We start from the raw sequence: 18,545 nt of genomic DNA on the forward strand, positions 1-18,545 counted from the left end.
CCTTATTTGCTCTGGACGGGTCTCCCGTCAGTGAGGCAACAAGTAACATTTGCAAGGAGCTGTTTGTGGTGGTAAACCAATGAAATGACCTTTACAAAAATAAAATAAAATCAGAGTTGATTTGATATCTATGGTTGTTTGTTTGAGGAAGGGTTTCTTTTTAATAGCAAAACATTGTTATCATATGTAAAATTGTTCCAAAAATAAAAACGAAAATACCAACATGTCAACATAATGAAAATCAAAACACCTATTCAATAAGATTAAGGCAAAATATGAACAAAAGAAAGTTTTTCACGTCGACTCCTAAAATGGTACAAGGAGAATAAGACCAGGTGTTGCGGAAGAGTAAGTTCCTTCCACTTTATTTACGACATCCAACAAATAAAATTGGTCAATCCAAGTTTTTAATGTCACGGCCTCAGATGAGAAAAAAGAAAGGAACAAACATACAAACAAACTAGAGACCATTAACCGCGTCAAATTTTATATCGCATCATGAAATGTTTTTCAATGAGGTCACTATGTTAACTGTAAAACTACCCCGTGGATTTCACCAACCTACGATTTATCCGTCAGTTTACGACTTCTTTTACGAAAATCGTGATAATGGGAACAGACCCATCAATATCGAATCACCATACGTTATGAATGCAAGAAGGTTTATATCAAGAAATGGAAAATTAACAGTGGGGAATTGAATTCATCACGTTTATTATACCACTGAATGGTTTATAGGCATCTTGCATATAGAAGATTGTGGCATTCCATATCTTACACAATGTCAGAACGAATGAGATATATTCTTATTATCAGTTATGTTAAATAATACTCTTGCATGTACATTGTACAGTGTGATGTAAACAGGACATAGATCTAGCGAGAGGAATACTTTTAGAAAGATATTGCTTGGGTATGCACTTAATTTATAGCAGATATCGGAATTATCACATAGAATGACCCTACCTCAAAAGTATTACTTGTCTGTGATCCAGACTTAAAATCAATAACAGTATGGTGATGATAAAACTTTGCTCCATGTGAGCCTGAATATAAAAAAAAAGTAAACACTATAGTTAGAGAGCAGTAATGTTACTATCTAGACGTGGAAAATTCACAATAGGGAATAATCACGCTGAATGGAATGGTAAGTGGTTGATGTTGGAACGTTTGTCGTGTTCTTTATTCACGATCTGGAGCGTATATTAGACCTTCACTGTCAATATTGCTTGTAATCAAATACACCAACGTATGTGAAAGTGAAGGAGGTCACATGTCCTTTGTTTCCTGTACTAATGAATCTATTTGTAAGCTCGGTTTCTAATGAGTCAGCCAGGAGCACAGTTACTAGAGATATAGAGTTCATGAAGAGCAAAGAGAACGAATTCAAGAGTGCAAATTTAAAGTCCTTTCGGAAGTAATATATTTTTCATTTTTGTTTTTAACACTTTCAGAATTTATCTACCTTAGAGTGCATTTATTTGGTAAAGATAATTCCAACTGATATGGGATCATTCAGACAGGGCCAATGTACTTACCAAGAGACATGATAACAACAGGTATAGCAGGGAATACAGATAGATATAAAACATTAATAAGTACATGTGCACCATGCTCTATCAATATCTAGAGTGTAAACCCAGCCTTATTTCCACTAAAACAATGATAACTGACATTGAGGAAACAATCTCCAGCACGGCTATGGTATAAGACCTTATGTAGTAAATACTTAGCGGATGTCGGGGGTAGGTACACATACCACGCTCTGCAATATACGAGCAGCATTTAGGGAACGTAAGCAGACACATATTAAGACAGCGCTCTAAAGTCTAAACGATAGCGTCACTTCTGGATCTCCATGAAGCTCCACAATGATGTACACACATTAAAGGTGTTGGAGATATTGATTTTGAGGAACAAGAAAAGGTACTCGTAAGTAATTGGAGCTACCACAAACCCATGTCAATGTCGAGACCAGCGCTCGCAGCGAAACAGCATTCCTTAGGGCACATTCTTACATCTAAATCATAGACCTCGCAATATCATTTAATGGCAGGCATTTCAATTTTTACGTCAGTTTCGTCCCTTTATAAGAATACATTCCGTGAAACTATATAAATTGAATATAACAGATACGGTAAATATCTGTTCCGTCAGTGGAACGTAGACGATTGAAACAGACGGGTGTTCAAACCACGTAATCATGTTCCTTAGCTACAAAGACAGGTGTCCAAAATACGTAATCGTGTGCCTTAGCTAAACAGACAGTTGTTCAAAACACGTAATCGTGTGCCTTAGCTACACAGACAGGTGTTCAAACCACGAAAGCATGTGTCTTAGCTACACGGACAGGTGTTAAAACCACCTGAGCATGTGTCTTGTCTACACAGACAGGTGTTAAAACCACCTGAGCATGTGTCTTGTCTACACAGACAGGTGTTAAAACCACGTAAACATGTGTCTTAGCTACACAGACAGGTGTTAAAACCACATTAACATATGTCTTAGCTAAAAAGACAAGTGTCTTAATTCTACATACATGTTTAAAAGTACACATACGTTGTAGAACCTCAGACTGGGAGGTTTACTACATTATTTAGATAATATAAAGCAAATGAAGGATATCGAAAGTACGATCTACGGCATATCATAGCCAAGCTAAATACACCTTTAGGTCTAAACAGGTACCATCTAGACAAAGGTCTTCAGGACATACTTGCATGTCACAACTACACAGATAGATGTCTCAACCAAATAAACAGGCGTCTACGTGGCAGACACGACTACAATTGTCACAACAACAGATTAAGATTCTCTTCGCTTAGAAGTGTCCATGATGCACTCGATTGTCTTTATACACAGACAACTGTCATTAACACATGTAAATACAGCAATTAAAGTAACCACACAGGTACGTGTCATCACAGGTCACATCGGTATGTTTCCACAGCATAGATAATTCTCATACCACAAACCGATGACGTCACGGCCATGAGAGGCGTCAACACCATACAGACGGTTATTCTCGACACACCGAGATATGTCCTCCAGACAGATATGTATCACACACAAAAATGTCTTGACTTGAATGACTAGGTCTGTTCAATAAGGAATGTGTAGAAGGGATATAATACGCAGTTGAAGAACCGATATACTAGTACCCCCTCCCCCCTCTGTAGTGCGCGGTAACCCCCTCCCCCCTCTGTAGTGCGCGGTAACCCCCCCCCTCTGCAGTGCGCGGTAACCCCCTCCTCCCTCTGTAGTGCGCGGTAACCCTCCCCCCTCTGTAGTGCGCGGTAACACCCCCTCTCCCACTTTGTAGTGCGCGGTAAACCCCCCCCCCCCCGCCCCTCTGTAGTGCGCGGTAAGCCCCTCCCCCCTCTGTAGTGCGCAGTTACCCCCCACCCCCTCTGTAGTGCGCGGTAACTCCCCTCCCCCCTCTGTAGTGCGCGGTAACCCCCTCTGTAGTGCGCGGTAACCCCCTCCCCCCTCTGTAGTGCGCGGTAAGCCCCCCCCCCTCTGTAGTGCGCAGTTACCCCCCCACCCCTTCTGAAGTGCGCGGTAAGCCCCTCCCCCCTCTGCAGTGCGCGGTAACCCCCTCCCCCTCTGCAGTGCACGGTAACCCCCTCCTCCCTCTGTAGTGCGCGGTAACCCTCCCCCCTCTGTAGTGCGCGGTAACACCCCCTCTCCCACTTTGTAGTGCGCGGTAACCCCCCCCCCCGCCCCTCTGTAGTGCGCGGTAAGCCCCTCCCCCCTCTGTAGTGCGCAGTTACCCCCACACCCCCTCTGTAGTGCGCGGTAACTCCCCTCCCCCCTCTGTAGTGCGCGGTAACCCCCTCCCCCCTCTGCAGTGCGCGGTAACCCCCTCCTCCCTCTGTAGTGCGCGGTAACCCTCCCCCCTCTGTAGTGCGCCGTAACACCCCCTCTCCCACTTTGTAGTGGTGTAACCCCCCCCCCCCCCCCCCGCCCCTCTGTAGTGCGCGGTAAGCCCCTCCCCCCTCTGTAGTGCGCAGTTACCCCCCACCCCCTCTGTAGTGCGCGGTAACTCCCCTCCCCCCTCTGTAGTGCGCGGTAACCCCCTCTGTAGTGCGCGGTAACCCCCTCCCCCCTCTGTAGTGCGCGGTAAGCCCCTCCCCCCTCTGTAGTGCGCAGTTACCCCCCACCCCCTCTGTAGTGCGCGGTAACTCCCCTCCCCCCTCTGTAGTGCGCGGTTACCCCCTCCCCCCTCTGTAGTGCGCGGTAAGCCCCTCCCCCCTCTGTAGTGCGAGGTAACCCTCTCCCCCCTCTGTAGTGTGCGGTAATTCCCTCCTCCCTCTGTAGTGCGCGGTAACCCCCTCCCCCCTCTGCAGTGCGCGGTAACCCCCTCCCCCTCTGCAGTGCACGGTAACCCCCTCCTCCCTCTGTAGTGCGCGGTAACCCTCCCCCCTCTGTAGTGCGCGTTAACCCCCCCCCCCGCCCCTCTGTAGTGCGCGGTAAGCCCCTCCCCCCTCTGTAGTGCGCAGTTACCCCCACACCCCCTCTGTAGTGCGCGGTAACTCCCCTCCCCCTCTGTAGTGCGCGGTAAGCCCCTCCCCCCTCTGTAGTGCGCGGTAACCCCCTCCCCCCTCTGTAGTGCGCGGTAAGCCCCTCCCCCCTCTGTAGTGCGCAGTTACCCCCCACCCCCTCTGTAGTGCGCGGTAACTCCCCTCCCCCCTCTGTAGTGCGCGGTAACCCCCTCCCCCCTCTGTAGTGCGAGGTAACCCCCTCCCCCCTCTGTAGTGTGCGGTAATCCCCTCCCCCCTCTGTAGTGCGCGGTAACCCCCTCCCCCCTCTGTAGTGCGCGGTAACCCCCTCCCCCCTCTGTAGTGCGCTGTAACCTCCCCTCTGTTGTGCGCGGTAACCTCCCTCCCCCTCTGTGCGGTACATGGTCTATTAAGAAACGACAAGGATCACGTGATATGATTACGATTCTGGTGGACATGGACGATTTATGAATACGGATCACTCTCACACCCAAGACGCCACTGGCATATAAAGATATTTTATAAACAAAGTATTAAATTACTGAAAAACTTAACATGTAGATGATATGTATATCTGTAACGTTAAATGTGAGATCTAAGCAATCACACGCAAAACAATCCCACACTTTTATAGAAGATCACTATCATCGTCCAGATATGAAATTTAAAATTCATTTTCCATCAAATCAGTGAAATTTGTGGAAAATTTACAATTGACGTAAACAATTTCAAGTTCTAAATCGAGTGATTGCCACTGGTAATGGTATTGGATATTGAACCCAGAACGAAACTTTACAATTGATAATGCAATTAAAGTGTGCATTTTTTCATGAAAAATATAGGCCCGAAATAAGGAGTGCTCACATTATCTAACTGTAGGATTTTTCTTTTATTTGAGAAAACATCAAAGAATCTGCGAGAGCCCTATAATTGCTTGTCGAGATTACCTGATACGCAAATATTTATGAGTAACAAAAATAGATAGAATTATTACTGTATACATGAAGGCAAACTTTTCGCGTCGATATCATGCAAACTTAGGAAAAAGTGTTTAAAAACGCGATACATGTAGCAACCAGCAAGGCGGGAAATTACTGATCAGTAAAGAAAGTGGATTGTGTGAAACAGGATTAATTTTATTCTCTTTCATGTTGGATGTCACAGCGGGGAAGCCGTGTGGACTTGTCTGCTTGTGTTTGGCGGAAGTGGACACATTCGTATGCGGAGTCTGCATTGCATCTTTATGGCTACGGTTTTATCATTTATCAAAATTGGCCTCATCGGTGTTTACATAGCATATCTGAGATTCTTACAATTATATAATTCCTTACTCGTCATAATAAGGATAGTCTTCACACAATTGTTTTATTAAAATGTGTACTGAAAGACCGAAACTCTTTGACAAAGTACACTTGCCTACATGCCATACCGAGCACTTGCAATACATAGTCGTGGGCACAATATGACAGCGGGACAGGAAAGAAAACTTCACTCACGGAGATCGTAATTACCTAGTTTGTGCGTAATATTATTTGACAAGGAAATAAAATCAGGCATGCTTATGTATTATATATCTGTCTCTGATGAAAGCCAAAAAACGATTATGAGATAAACTCTTTCTTGCAACTGATTTCCCCCCTAATAAATCAGCAGATAACAAGATCACGCTGTTCTGAAGTGTCGTACGTACGTCGAGGACAATTTCTCAGCATCTCCAACAGGTTTACAAACATCAACATAAAACCCGGTACAAGAATGTATTAATATTGAACATACCTCTTTTGATGTCTCTGATTTCTCTGAGCATTTTAGGAAAACGTGTCAGGTGACGCATCATGATAAACCATGTTTTTTTTTTATAGAACGGACACACATGTGACGACAAGCTGTCAATTCGCCACAGTAAAAATCGCCATTACCCGGTCAGTGTTCGCATATGAAACTGAAATTTTGGATATTAACTATTATGATCAAATGAAGTACAGACAATGTATCAGTTGATGTGCCTAATTTTTTTTAGTATTTTTTTAATCGAAGATGCTGCCCTGGAGTGTGATACAGAATGTACAGTGCCAGCGCCGATCGTGGAAATGTCTTCTTTACTCAATCAATGTTACAAATATATAAAATGAAAAATGTGCATTGATATCTATGATGTTGCTAACTATATTGATTATTCTAAAAGACATTGTTTTTACGACTCTTACTTTCGCTGATTATCACTTACAGCCGCCTTTTAGATACACTGTTAAGAATAGATATCGATATTCAAATGATTCTATGCCTCCTGCCATATTGTCCTACCTCGGAAAATCCTCTGCAGACCAGAGCAATGCTAGTTATGAATTGACGCAAATCTCAATCTCGGAATATTTTCATGATCACCTAGTCTGTCAGTTTTCAAAAGTTTTTAGTGTAATACTTGATTGTTTCATAGCGACATGCATGACACTGTTTAGAAAGATGGCGGCATTGTTTATAGCATACGACTGCTGCTGGGGGTCACTGGTAAACCGTTGGATTTTTATTTTGCCAATCAGAAAGCTGGTAGTAACAGCTAGTTCAAAAGGCTAGTGACAATAGGCTGAAACCGTGACTGCGTTGTGTCTAGCCTAAAATCATGTTATGTAAGAGCAGACCTAATGGACAACAAATCTCTGTAATCGAAGACTACATACGAAATTCAATACCTATCATACAGCAACTCCTTACTGAATTTGCCTTTCAATTTTAGTTTTCAGGCTTAGCAATTAAACGTGTGTCAATGATACCGTAATTGCAACATTCTTTCACGTGTTTATCAAGAACAGGTAGCGATTATACCTACTTTCTAACAGCGTACCGATATACATAACAACTATATTTCTTTTCTGTCCATGTCACTTAATTGTCAATATAGTTGTTTTTCTCTTCTTGAGATTTCTTTGTGAAAGAAAACTTTAGATGTTGTCGGTATGTCGCTGTCATTGGGATATTCTGACGCACTTGCTTCTCTTATGTAAGAGTTCGCCTAATCATAGTATATTGATCAGAAACACTTTCTATTGTATCTATTCGCGTGTAAAATTTACGAAACAAAACCTCATAAAACTCACACTTTGTCGAAGCATAATTACACATTCGCGATAATACAGAGTCTCATCCTATACATAGCCACACGGGGTATTTCTTCAGTCATGAAATAACATTTGTTTCTCAAATATCCGTTCAACCTTGATGAAGACCGTTCTATTATAGCACGTCTTCAAAAGCAAACGTACTGAACAAAGGGCTGGATTTATGCGAACGAATTAAACGAAGTTATCTTTTATTCAGCAGTGTGTGTCTGTGAATTTACCGGGAGCCGACGGTAATCCTATTAGGCCTTGCCACAAGTGTAATGCACCATACAGCGTCATCTCTGGCATGCCGCTGGAGGGAGTTGTATCCGACTCCAGTTTATATAGCGCGGAAGATATAAAAACAAAGTGTAACCTGAGGGGACAGCTATACGTTCTCTCAAGGAGGACTTAGTTGGAAATATATTCAGTAGAGAAACACTATAATGAATCTTTGAAGGATGCTAGCATGTGACCCTACATCTATGTGTAGATATTGTAATCGTGACCTGCATCATAACACAGTTATGTATGCGAGAAATCTTCCAGCAGAAAGGAAGTTTTGTTTGTGAGCGAACACAAGGATACGTGTTTATGTTTAGTAGTGGGATATATCTAGTTAAAAACTAGCTACTTATTTGTGGAGGAACAAGCCAAACGAATCCCATGAATTGTCATGTCTTGGCCAGTACTGAAATGAATGATGCTTTATGTGTGTGACTATTGCAAATTTTAAGATGAAGTAAGGCGACCTATTCTTCCTCGAAGAAGACCTATATATTTGAAAAGTTGTAGTCATATTATAACTTTAATTACACAGTATTGATTAAGAATGCAAATTGTCATTGCACTGTCTACCATAGTAGCTGATTTGTTACTTTAGGTCTATATAGTCTTATACCTAGTAAAGTAGTTGTATTAATATTCTATCTATATAACTTTATATCAAACTTAGATAATGATTATAAAGTAGTTGTTGTATAACTTTGTATCTACAAATTATTGTTTTGTGTAACTTATTATAAACAACATTTCTATTCCATTTAATCTCACATTACCTAGGAATTGTCTTTTCAGATATACTGAGTATAGAGCACATGTTCTGAGTATCCTTGTGTGTTCGATGTGAACAACTTAGAAGCGAGATCAGTATTATCGAACACAGATTTGAAGTACGTAAATAGGTAGATGGACAATTTATGTTGCACACCATGTACTGTAAGTGGAGTAGAAAATCCAACGCATCCATGCAGACCGGGGTTAGAAGTTCGTTTACAATGAGTGGGAAAAGTGCGATCAAGTGAATTTTCCTTAGAATATGTATGTACATGTTTCTGTCAATAATGAATATATGTTTTCTCAAATAAAAAAAACCATGGCATAACTTGGTCAGTTCAAGCTGCATCATACAAAATATGATTGTAGTTCCCCCCCAAATTATTAGAATTTGAACATTAGTAAAACTCAACGCGACGGGGGATATATTACGCCCCGTCACCGAATTCGATACTGTAAACAAAACATAATTAAATGCTATTGATATACATAGATAAGAGCTCTGTTATTTTCAGATGATTCGTGAGAGTTGTAAACATAGACAAAACAGTTAATATGTTACAACACACAAATATTCTAAATTATCATTACAATGTAGCCAATCGTCATTTCAATTACACTGTCGTTTTTATAATCATACCATAACTTGTCAGAACTGTCAAATAATATTTCAAAATATTCTCACTAAGTAATACAATACGATTAAGATTTCTTCTATTCATATTTTGACCTCATTTTCGAGTTTGAATTAGATTCTGTTGATATATCGGATTTTTTCCTTTTCATAAAAATTACATAATTCAAGGATATTGTATGATATTACGATGTACATATTTTTCGGTTTGGTCATCTTTGATGACCGTCATAATAGTAATAATTGTACATATTTCCATGAGCAGTATCAGTTTTTTGCCACAAGATTAATATGATGTTGCTAAGATAATAGCGTTCTTGTGTTAGTTCATATTAGTATTTTCTTTGATATTTGAGTACAAACTAGTTTTCAAATCTTAACATTCTTTTCTAGTATGAGAAGAGCGCTTTATAAAAAGCACTTCACGTGAAAGTAATCATAGTAACATGTCTCAATAAGGGTTAAATACGGAACAATAAAAACAAAACAAAAGAAAACAAGGCCGAAACATATGGCTGATTGAAAGGAAATAGGTTGGAAATGGAAGTCCGCCCAAGTCATCTAAACACAGCGAGGACCTGACAGAAGTGTTCTATAAAAGGGAACAAAGAGACATCACGTTATCTCGAGGTCTATGGGCAAGATAGCCCCGAGTCCAGAAGTCAGATATACAGGCAATCAATCAGGGCTATGTATGATCGATTTCTGTCCAGAACTGGCAATAATCCGCTGTCTACATTAGTAGGTTTGTGTGACACGGAGGGTGTGAATGAAGTGGTCAAATCGACTATGAAATGAAGATAAAACAGGTTCTGTCCAGCAGATTATGTGGAATCACTGTTTAAGCCTATTGCGCTTTTTTCGTTACATATATGAAGGTTGTAATTAACATAGATTCTATGCTTTTTTGTTTGTTTTTGTTTTGTTTTTGTTTTTTTTTTTTTTTTAAGTTTTTGTGTTTTCTTATGTTACCTCATGTCAGTAATTAAAACATAAATTATACTTCCCCGAAATCGTGGACTTCCATTTTGACTAACGATCAATGATTTCCCAACTACAGATACTATTCACACAAAGACTTTAAAATGTAAGGCGATCGATATTAACAACAATAACATCACAATAACAGCCTAAGATACCTGAATCATGGCCATGATTTACTCTCTAACACCTGAAAACTAAAAGAAACATTCGCTGTATTTGATCTGATGATAACAGAAAGTTTGGAATATAGCCATTCTGTAAAGGATTTCCCAAAGTCTGAAAATTCTGTCAATAGGCCATGTTGCAATTGCAGATCAAGAAAGATAACGTGATTAGATATTATGGATATATTGCACTTATCAATAATGCAAATAACCCACCGTCAGTTCAACTTCATGTAGAATTTAATATGACAAGGGCGATATCACTTTACCTGGAATTCCACGGCAATAAATTTTAGGTTAACATATTAGAGACATATATAAGCGGTAAAAAGAACCAATGTATTCCTGAAATATTTTTTCATTACTTGTCAGTAAATCTAACTGTAGTCATTTTTTAGTTATCATAACATCTCACTTTTGCCTGAGAAGCGGAACCGGAAGTATCAAACTACAAATTGAAAACGAATTTTTACTCGTAATTTTTAGAACGTTTTATCATAACCAGGAAATATTGAAAATCAAATCGTTAATGCATGATTAGTATTCAGTAGGGAGGTAAGGAACAATTTTACAGCAACCATGTACATAGATAGCAAGAAACCTTCATCTGAAACTCTCACTTTTGTATGGCATTTAAGATAAATTTCATACTTTGTGAATTTCAAAAAAATTATTTCCAACTTCGGGTAAATCTCCATAATCTGATAGCACATAAACTAGGTAGCCACAACATTCTTGTATACAGATATATATATATAGAGAGAGATACTCTTATAGACGCTCATACGGCTAACCAAAAGGAATTACATAAAATTTCATATTCTAGACAATTCCCGACCGACAAATAACGATTATAAATTTAAATGCGAGACAAATTGTTTTTGTTTCCAGTTGGATATGAGCAGTTGTTGCAGACTTTCAAATCCTGTTCCATTGTCTCCCGATGCGTGATACTACCTAGAGTCTCTAACGTAAAGACATTATTGACAATCCCTTATTTTACTCTAGGATGCGAAACTATAGCCAGAGGCTGTCTCATAGATGTTTGTGTATTCAATATTAGTCTGAACGGATCAACTTCTTACATCCAAAAATGTGACTAGAGCTTTCAATCAATACTCTTATTAATCGATTATCTGTATTGCTATGCTGGAGTCACACTCCATTGTGCCTTATAATTATGTTTAGGCATTATATCAGTAATATGACGGAAATACATGCTGTTGTTTCAGTTAAAATTCACCCATCATAATTCCTTCTTATCAGGTCATGTACAACCAAAGATAACACGTCACCTTCGGGCAGGATGTTGCTACGCTGCGTTAAAGTGGAAAGGAAAGCTTTTCAATTTGACGCCGCACTGCATACGTTAGATGAACTGGGGATCCATATACGGATGAATTACATGTAAAAAATCTTTTTAAAATAATGGTTATACGTTCTTTGTAATTTTGCCGAGTTGATTTTTTTTCGGTTTTAACATGGTTAAAGTCTGTCTGTGGAATTTGAATTTGCTATCACGAGTGAACAATTATCCGACCCCAACTGTAGATTCTACATTTCTTATCAGTTAACGTTAACGTGACGAAGGGAAAAATGCATTGTTGAGTGTATGTTTCACCAGATCCGATAGGTGGTTACTGGATATGAGACAGACATATTTAGTCTTGAGGTTTACACCCCGGAAATAAAAAATCTTCAAATACTAGGTTTGTATCTTAGAGAATGTAATTGTGCAGACAGCTGAGGCATATTTACTACAAGAATACTTTTGTATATCAAACATTACCTTTGTGAAAAAATAAAAATACTAATTGTTCTTCAAATAATACAACCAGTCTGAATGTTATATTTGCTCTGCAAATAATACAACCAGTCTGAATGTTATATTTGCTCTGCAAATAATACAACCAGTCTGAATGTTATATTTGCTCTGCAAATATTACAACCAGTCTGAATGTTATATTTGCTCTGCAAATATTACAACCAGTCTGAATGTTACAAAGGTTCCTCAAATATTACAACCAGTCTGAATGATATAGAGGTTCTTCAAATATTACAAGCAGTCTGAATGTTATAGTGGTTTTTCAAATATTACAAGCAGCCTAAATGTTACAGTTAGTGAATTGACTGTAAATGAATGTTTGAAGGAAACAATCTGTGTGGTAGAATAGTTCATCTGTTTTACTCAGTCTTCTTTTAAGTAATGATATTAACGTTCGCTCTTCTTTCGTTCAATTTCAGTTTTCCTATGTTTCAAATGTTAAGCTTTTAGCATAACTGACGAGTCCTAGAGGGACGAAACAGCTGTACGCTGTTCTTTAAATTAGTATTTGGTTTTACAGTATCTAACTCTAAATTTGTGTTAAAAGACATTATTCTCTTTTGTGTCTATTGTACAATCCTTTAGCTGAACGCTTAATTGCAACAACTAATCTCAGTAATACAGCAACTAATCACTTCATACAGCCTCTCCGAATTTTACTCTAGTAAAGAAACAATTTTAAATTCAATCTTATTTTTCAAACTTTTGTACCGACTTCCCATCCACTGCAAGTAGTCCTATGAATAGATGTACCAAGTAACACTTAAATAATTAATGCATACTAGCCTCGTTATTGTACGGAAACAGAACCATTGATGGTTTTTCATTAATGGTAAATGCCAAAGAATCATTTCTGTGGTTCCTCGAAGGTTCTTAAAAAAGTAGTCTTACACAACAGATGATATATCTGAATAAATGTATCTGCGCGAGAAGCTTGTTTCCCCGTCAGGTTTGATAACTTCAAATCGCTCCTCAGTGACAATCTTCGTGTACAGATTGGGATCTTCAAACGATAAAACACGTATGGTTTGTTTAATTACATCACCAAAGTGGAATAACATTACAATGTCATTTTGATACTTAAATGTATATGCGAGCTAAATTGAGTCGAATCAACACCGATTTTAACATCGTAATGCAGACTTTGGTATACCGTCGTTTATGAAGTGTTAGAACCCCATAAAATGCAAAATAAGTAGAAAATATTGCTATAAAAACAGAGCGTTGAACGTATTGAAATAAACTGAAACGTTTACTTGATATGTTTAGATGTATAAATACGTATACCATCTGTACATAATCAATAAGTGTACACAATGTCGTATTTCTGTGTCAATATTTACACATTTTAAATTAATCACTTTCTAGCGAAAACAAAATAGGAGAATAATACCCAAACCGCTACAATAGAACTAGTTGCTTCGCTTTTCCTCCAGTTCTAAGAAAATCAGAATTCAATTTTCAATGAAAGGATAACGAAGATATGCCATCAACGTATTTTATATTAACGTTTAGTGTTTTTATAAAGGAATTTTGTGGATGAAGCCTTCCGTGAATCTTTTTACGTGTATTCTCGAAGATGGAAACTAAATATTATGCACATTTCTTGGAAACAAACGGCAACTTGACAGTTATCCACCGTCTAAAACTAAATTACACTAAACCTAACACCTGTTACGAGGACAAAAAGATGAAATATCTCTGATGAGGATAAAAAGATGAAAAATAATATAAAAAAGGGGGAAAATGGCAAGATCAATGAAATTTTTTACTTACCTTAGTACCTAGAGAGTTACTTCTACTCCAGTCGTCGGCAAACCCTCTTCGAATACGGCTATATACATCCCTTAAATTGTCTAGTTCGTCCGTAAATGTAGATGCATTCCGAGTCTGCCCCGTACAAGGGGTTTGCACCAGGGTTTGCCCGGCCTTGAGGGCGTTGTAACACAGCCATACCCCAACTCCATAAACTATAAAGTTAAGCATGAGAACACAATATACTACTTTTAAATGAAAATATAAGGATTTGATTTTGTCTCGCATTTTCTTCTTTTGCGGTGACGTCATGGCGAAATTTCATTCTTTCTTCAGAAACAAGAAGTTGTTGAAGATGTTGCTAAAGTTGGGGACATTGAGCATTGAAACTTTGACATACCCGGACATCCACATCACTATTGTACCCCCTCCATCAACACAAATAAACCCCTCCTTTTCGACTAAAACCGACTCGTGAATAGATGAAGCCGAAACCCAATCAGCCTTAAATTTATAAGCGGTATAAAAACACTATTGTATTTGATGGATTCCGAAGGTTGGACAAGCTAAAAACAATAATTCCACGACTGATGGCGATCCAAGGCGAAGAGAGGAATACAGCGAGAACGACAGGCTGTCGTATCGACCAAAGCCTACACTGCAGACTGTAGGAACGTTTGGGGAACAGCTCTGTGCTACCTCGTACTAGTAGTGGCATTTGGGACGACCTGTGTCTAATAAGCGACAACTAATTGAAATCATACCCATCGAAGCGAGGTTTGGACCAATCACGCCGTTCATATGCATTCATTATGTACCTTCCTAGATCTTTTCATTGACGGGGCCTTTGAATATCACACACACAGCTCGCCACACTTTTACTCTTCCTAAGCGTACAGGACATGTACATATATATATATGTGCGGGTCGGGGACGTAAGGCATAGACAGTTTGTTGGAGAAAGGTGCTTAATTAAATAGTCAGTATGTGTTTTATTTTTACTGGGGTATCTTCACAGATATATGCTACCACGTTTTGGTACAAAAATACAACTTCAAGTGATGACTATATGTAATGCGTTACATTGTTGGGCATGGTATCGTTACAGACGTATGTCATTATTTACCAAATGCATTACGTTTTTTTTTAAAGATTATGTCTCTCAAAGCAACATCGTGCATTCAACAGCAATATGTTAGCACTGGCGAGAAATATACCATACGTGCATTGTCATAGATTTATAATCAAAATAATGATTTAATCTATAACCTTCCCACTGTCCATCCTAGATATCCATCAATATCCTTGGTATCTCTTCCATTCAATACATGCCTTTAGAAAAAATATCTTTGCGGGGTTAAGGTTTTATTTTACTATTTCTCATCAATCAAAATGAATGTTTGATGTTTTGCTGACGCCTATGTGAAACATTTAAAGATTTGATGTCTTGCTGTGGAATCAAACATGTTGAAAGAACAGGTTTCTCCTTGGAGGAAGTTTCACGACCAAATTCTAAATATATGTCAATAGTTTGTTTTGTTATTTGGTGATAAGTACAATTGAAATTGGATAGACGTTATATCACCGGCAGAACTAGGATTGGCTTCCTGTTTCCGGAGGATACAGTCCGCTTAACGTTGTCATTTCCTGCTGCTGGGATTTCAGATTTTATAGATATCTACGTCTTTAGTCCGAGTGTTATATCAAGAAAGTCAGTTACAGTTATTTTTTATTCATAAGGTAAATTAATGTTGAAAACTAACCATCTAGACAGTTTTCGTAGCTGTCCTGATTTAGAAAACTAAAACTCTCGACAGTTTCCGTAGCTGTCCTGATTTAGAAAACTAAAACTCTCGGCTGTTTCCGTAGCTGTCCTGATTTAGAAAACTAAAACTCTCGGCTGTTTCCGTAGCTATCTTTTCCGTAACAAACATTGTTATAAGGATGTATATCTTACCTTGTTAATTGTGTCTTAGGGGACAATAACATCAATTACGCTAAACACAATCACGATAACTGTGCTGTTTTTGACTGTCAGATTATTTGCTTTTGTAGATCACTGACTTCCGGTATCAAATGTATTACTTGTTGGGTGCATGGAAAGAAAATCAAGAATTCGCCAATGTACATACACGTACGTAAATTAGGTATATTCGCTAAAAACCCTCCTACCCACTCACCTTCCCACCCACTCTCTCACATCTCTACATGCCATTTTATATGTCATGTGTTTACTAGGCGAGTTATCAAGATGCCATGTACGTTCTTTTGTAACATATATATTTTTGTACAAATGAAACGAAAGGCGATACCACCTTTAAATGCTAATTTTAAAATCAGATGCTGTAGTGTCAAACCTGTAGTTAAGCATGGCATCGCTCTTTTTGTGACCAACATCTGCAATGTACTCACGTTTCTATTTTATATCGTTGAAGTGACATTTTACGGTGATAAACGCCGAAATGCTCTGTACTTGTATGTTTGTGCCAATGTAAAAATATGATATGGTTTCTAGGTTAGGATATTTCTGTGTGACAGCACTATAAAATCACTCATGGAATGTCCCCATCATCAGTGGCCACCGCTGTCTTAGGTCATTGGTTCTTTCGATGAAGAAAATCCCAAAACAATCCAAACCTTTATCAATGATAAAGCTATCACCTATTGTGAGCATCACCAGAGAGACAGAAATAGCATCGATCTGTAAACCTTTGTTGTGCAAATAAGCATACTCAATATTACATGAACGAAAGTTTTAACTACATTTTAACAATCCAAGTAAAGATATGTTACACAAGAAAGTTCAAACCTCTGACCTTGTTAGCTGTTTACCGTGGTAATGAAGCTGTCGTCTATCTCCATTATCTGTAAGGGCAAAGGAGAGTTTTCAGTGTGTTATTAATTACCTGGTCGGGGTTTAACATTTGTTTACTAGACACGATGTGAATCGAGTGGGAAGGATAAAGTGTTTAACGAATTGTCCTAATGAATGAGGAGTATAATTTGTAATTAATAGTGGTCTTAACGTTCATTCTAGTCTGTTTCCATCAGGGAATTTCATTGTGTAAAATTATTGTGGTACATGTACCCATTAGAGCTGCCTGGGTGTTGTAGATAAGGCCCTAGATGGTTGGAATGGTTGGGTATAATGTTAAGGCAAATTTTCAGTGACATACTTTAAAAATGTTATGGTGCCATGTTTGTTGATGATACCGCTTTGCTGATTTTTTCTGAAGCATTTATAGAAATACAGTCAAGTAGGGAGGTGTAAATAGAACCAGTGAATAAAAGTAACAAGGTATGTTTACATCGTAACCTTTATTTTTAATGCAATATAGAGTTTCGTGTAAGCCGTGATACAATGATTTAAACTTAACAGATAATGGTTATCTTCAGGGACGGTTAGACTGCCAGCAGATTCAAATATCTGTTAGAGCTGAATAATATGTGATGATTCTTGGATGTAATGTAGGAAACAAGGGGTTGTAAACGTTTATGGTAAAACTCGTTTATGGATGTACACTAAGGTAGTTACATTATCACCACGAAACCCATAAGAAAATAATGCTTTTCAATACAGGAATTATGTTAAGAAATTATCGTGTTGTTTCTTTGTACTGTTCATTTCTATAACAATTAGAAGATATATATTTAGATATATATACATATTTCATGATATTAATTAATTTGAAGATAAAATATAAAATCCTTGAATAGGGACACATCTTTATTGTATCAACATTAATTAATCACGGGCGACCAAACGCGGTAGTATCATTCTCAGAAAGGTGGAGAAATCGTCGATATGTGATTTGTGTCTATTAGATTACGCTCGAAGCACAAAGACCTTAACACCACAAGACATTCAAAGGTTCAAGGTTTTAGGAGGACGTGGGTTTGTGATTGTTTATGTGAAAATACTGATTAGGAACGTTCGCAAACAGAACTTCTTTCAGTTATTATTTACCTATCAGTGTTGATAAGAACAAACATGGAAATATTGAGTAAAATCTTGCCAAAGGTATATTTTCTCGCGTTATTTCTGTGTAAGAAAACAATTGATTTATTTTATTTATAAACTGAACAATCAGAGTTTACTTCCTTGTTGTTTCAGTATGAAGAATATTTGCTGGTCACACAGGTAAAACATGTTCAACGAAAAAAGAGGAAGAGCACACCTGCTTGATAATTTGGGAACAATCGTTAAAACTCATCTCTGTGTGTAATACTGTATTATCTACTTACAACGTAATTTATTTAGGGGTGATGTTGGTTGAATTGTACCAATAATGTTTGCGACATTGCATTATGTCTGTTGGAGACCATACGTTACGATGATTTTTCACATGGCTTGTAGAAGTGACGTTCGATTTAATATCGAGGAGCCGACATTTCAGTTTGATGTCGCGGTGGTGACATTTCGAAACTGGAGAAGTGACATTTCATTTCGGTATTTTAGAAATGAAATCTTGTTAAAAAATACCAGATGCATGATATTCCGTCATATTATAGGGCCTGCGGAATATA

This window comes from Ylistrum balloti, unplaced genomic scaffold, assembly GCF_031769215.1.
Source record: "Ylistrum balloti isolate Yb309-2 unplaced genomic scaffold, AGI_CSIRO_Ybal_v1 Utg370924, whole genome shotgun sequence".
NCBI lineage: Eukaryota > Metazoa > Mollusca > Bivalvia > Pectinida > Pectinidae > Ylistrum > Ylistrum balloti.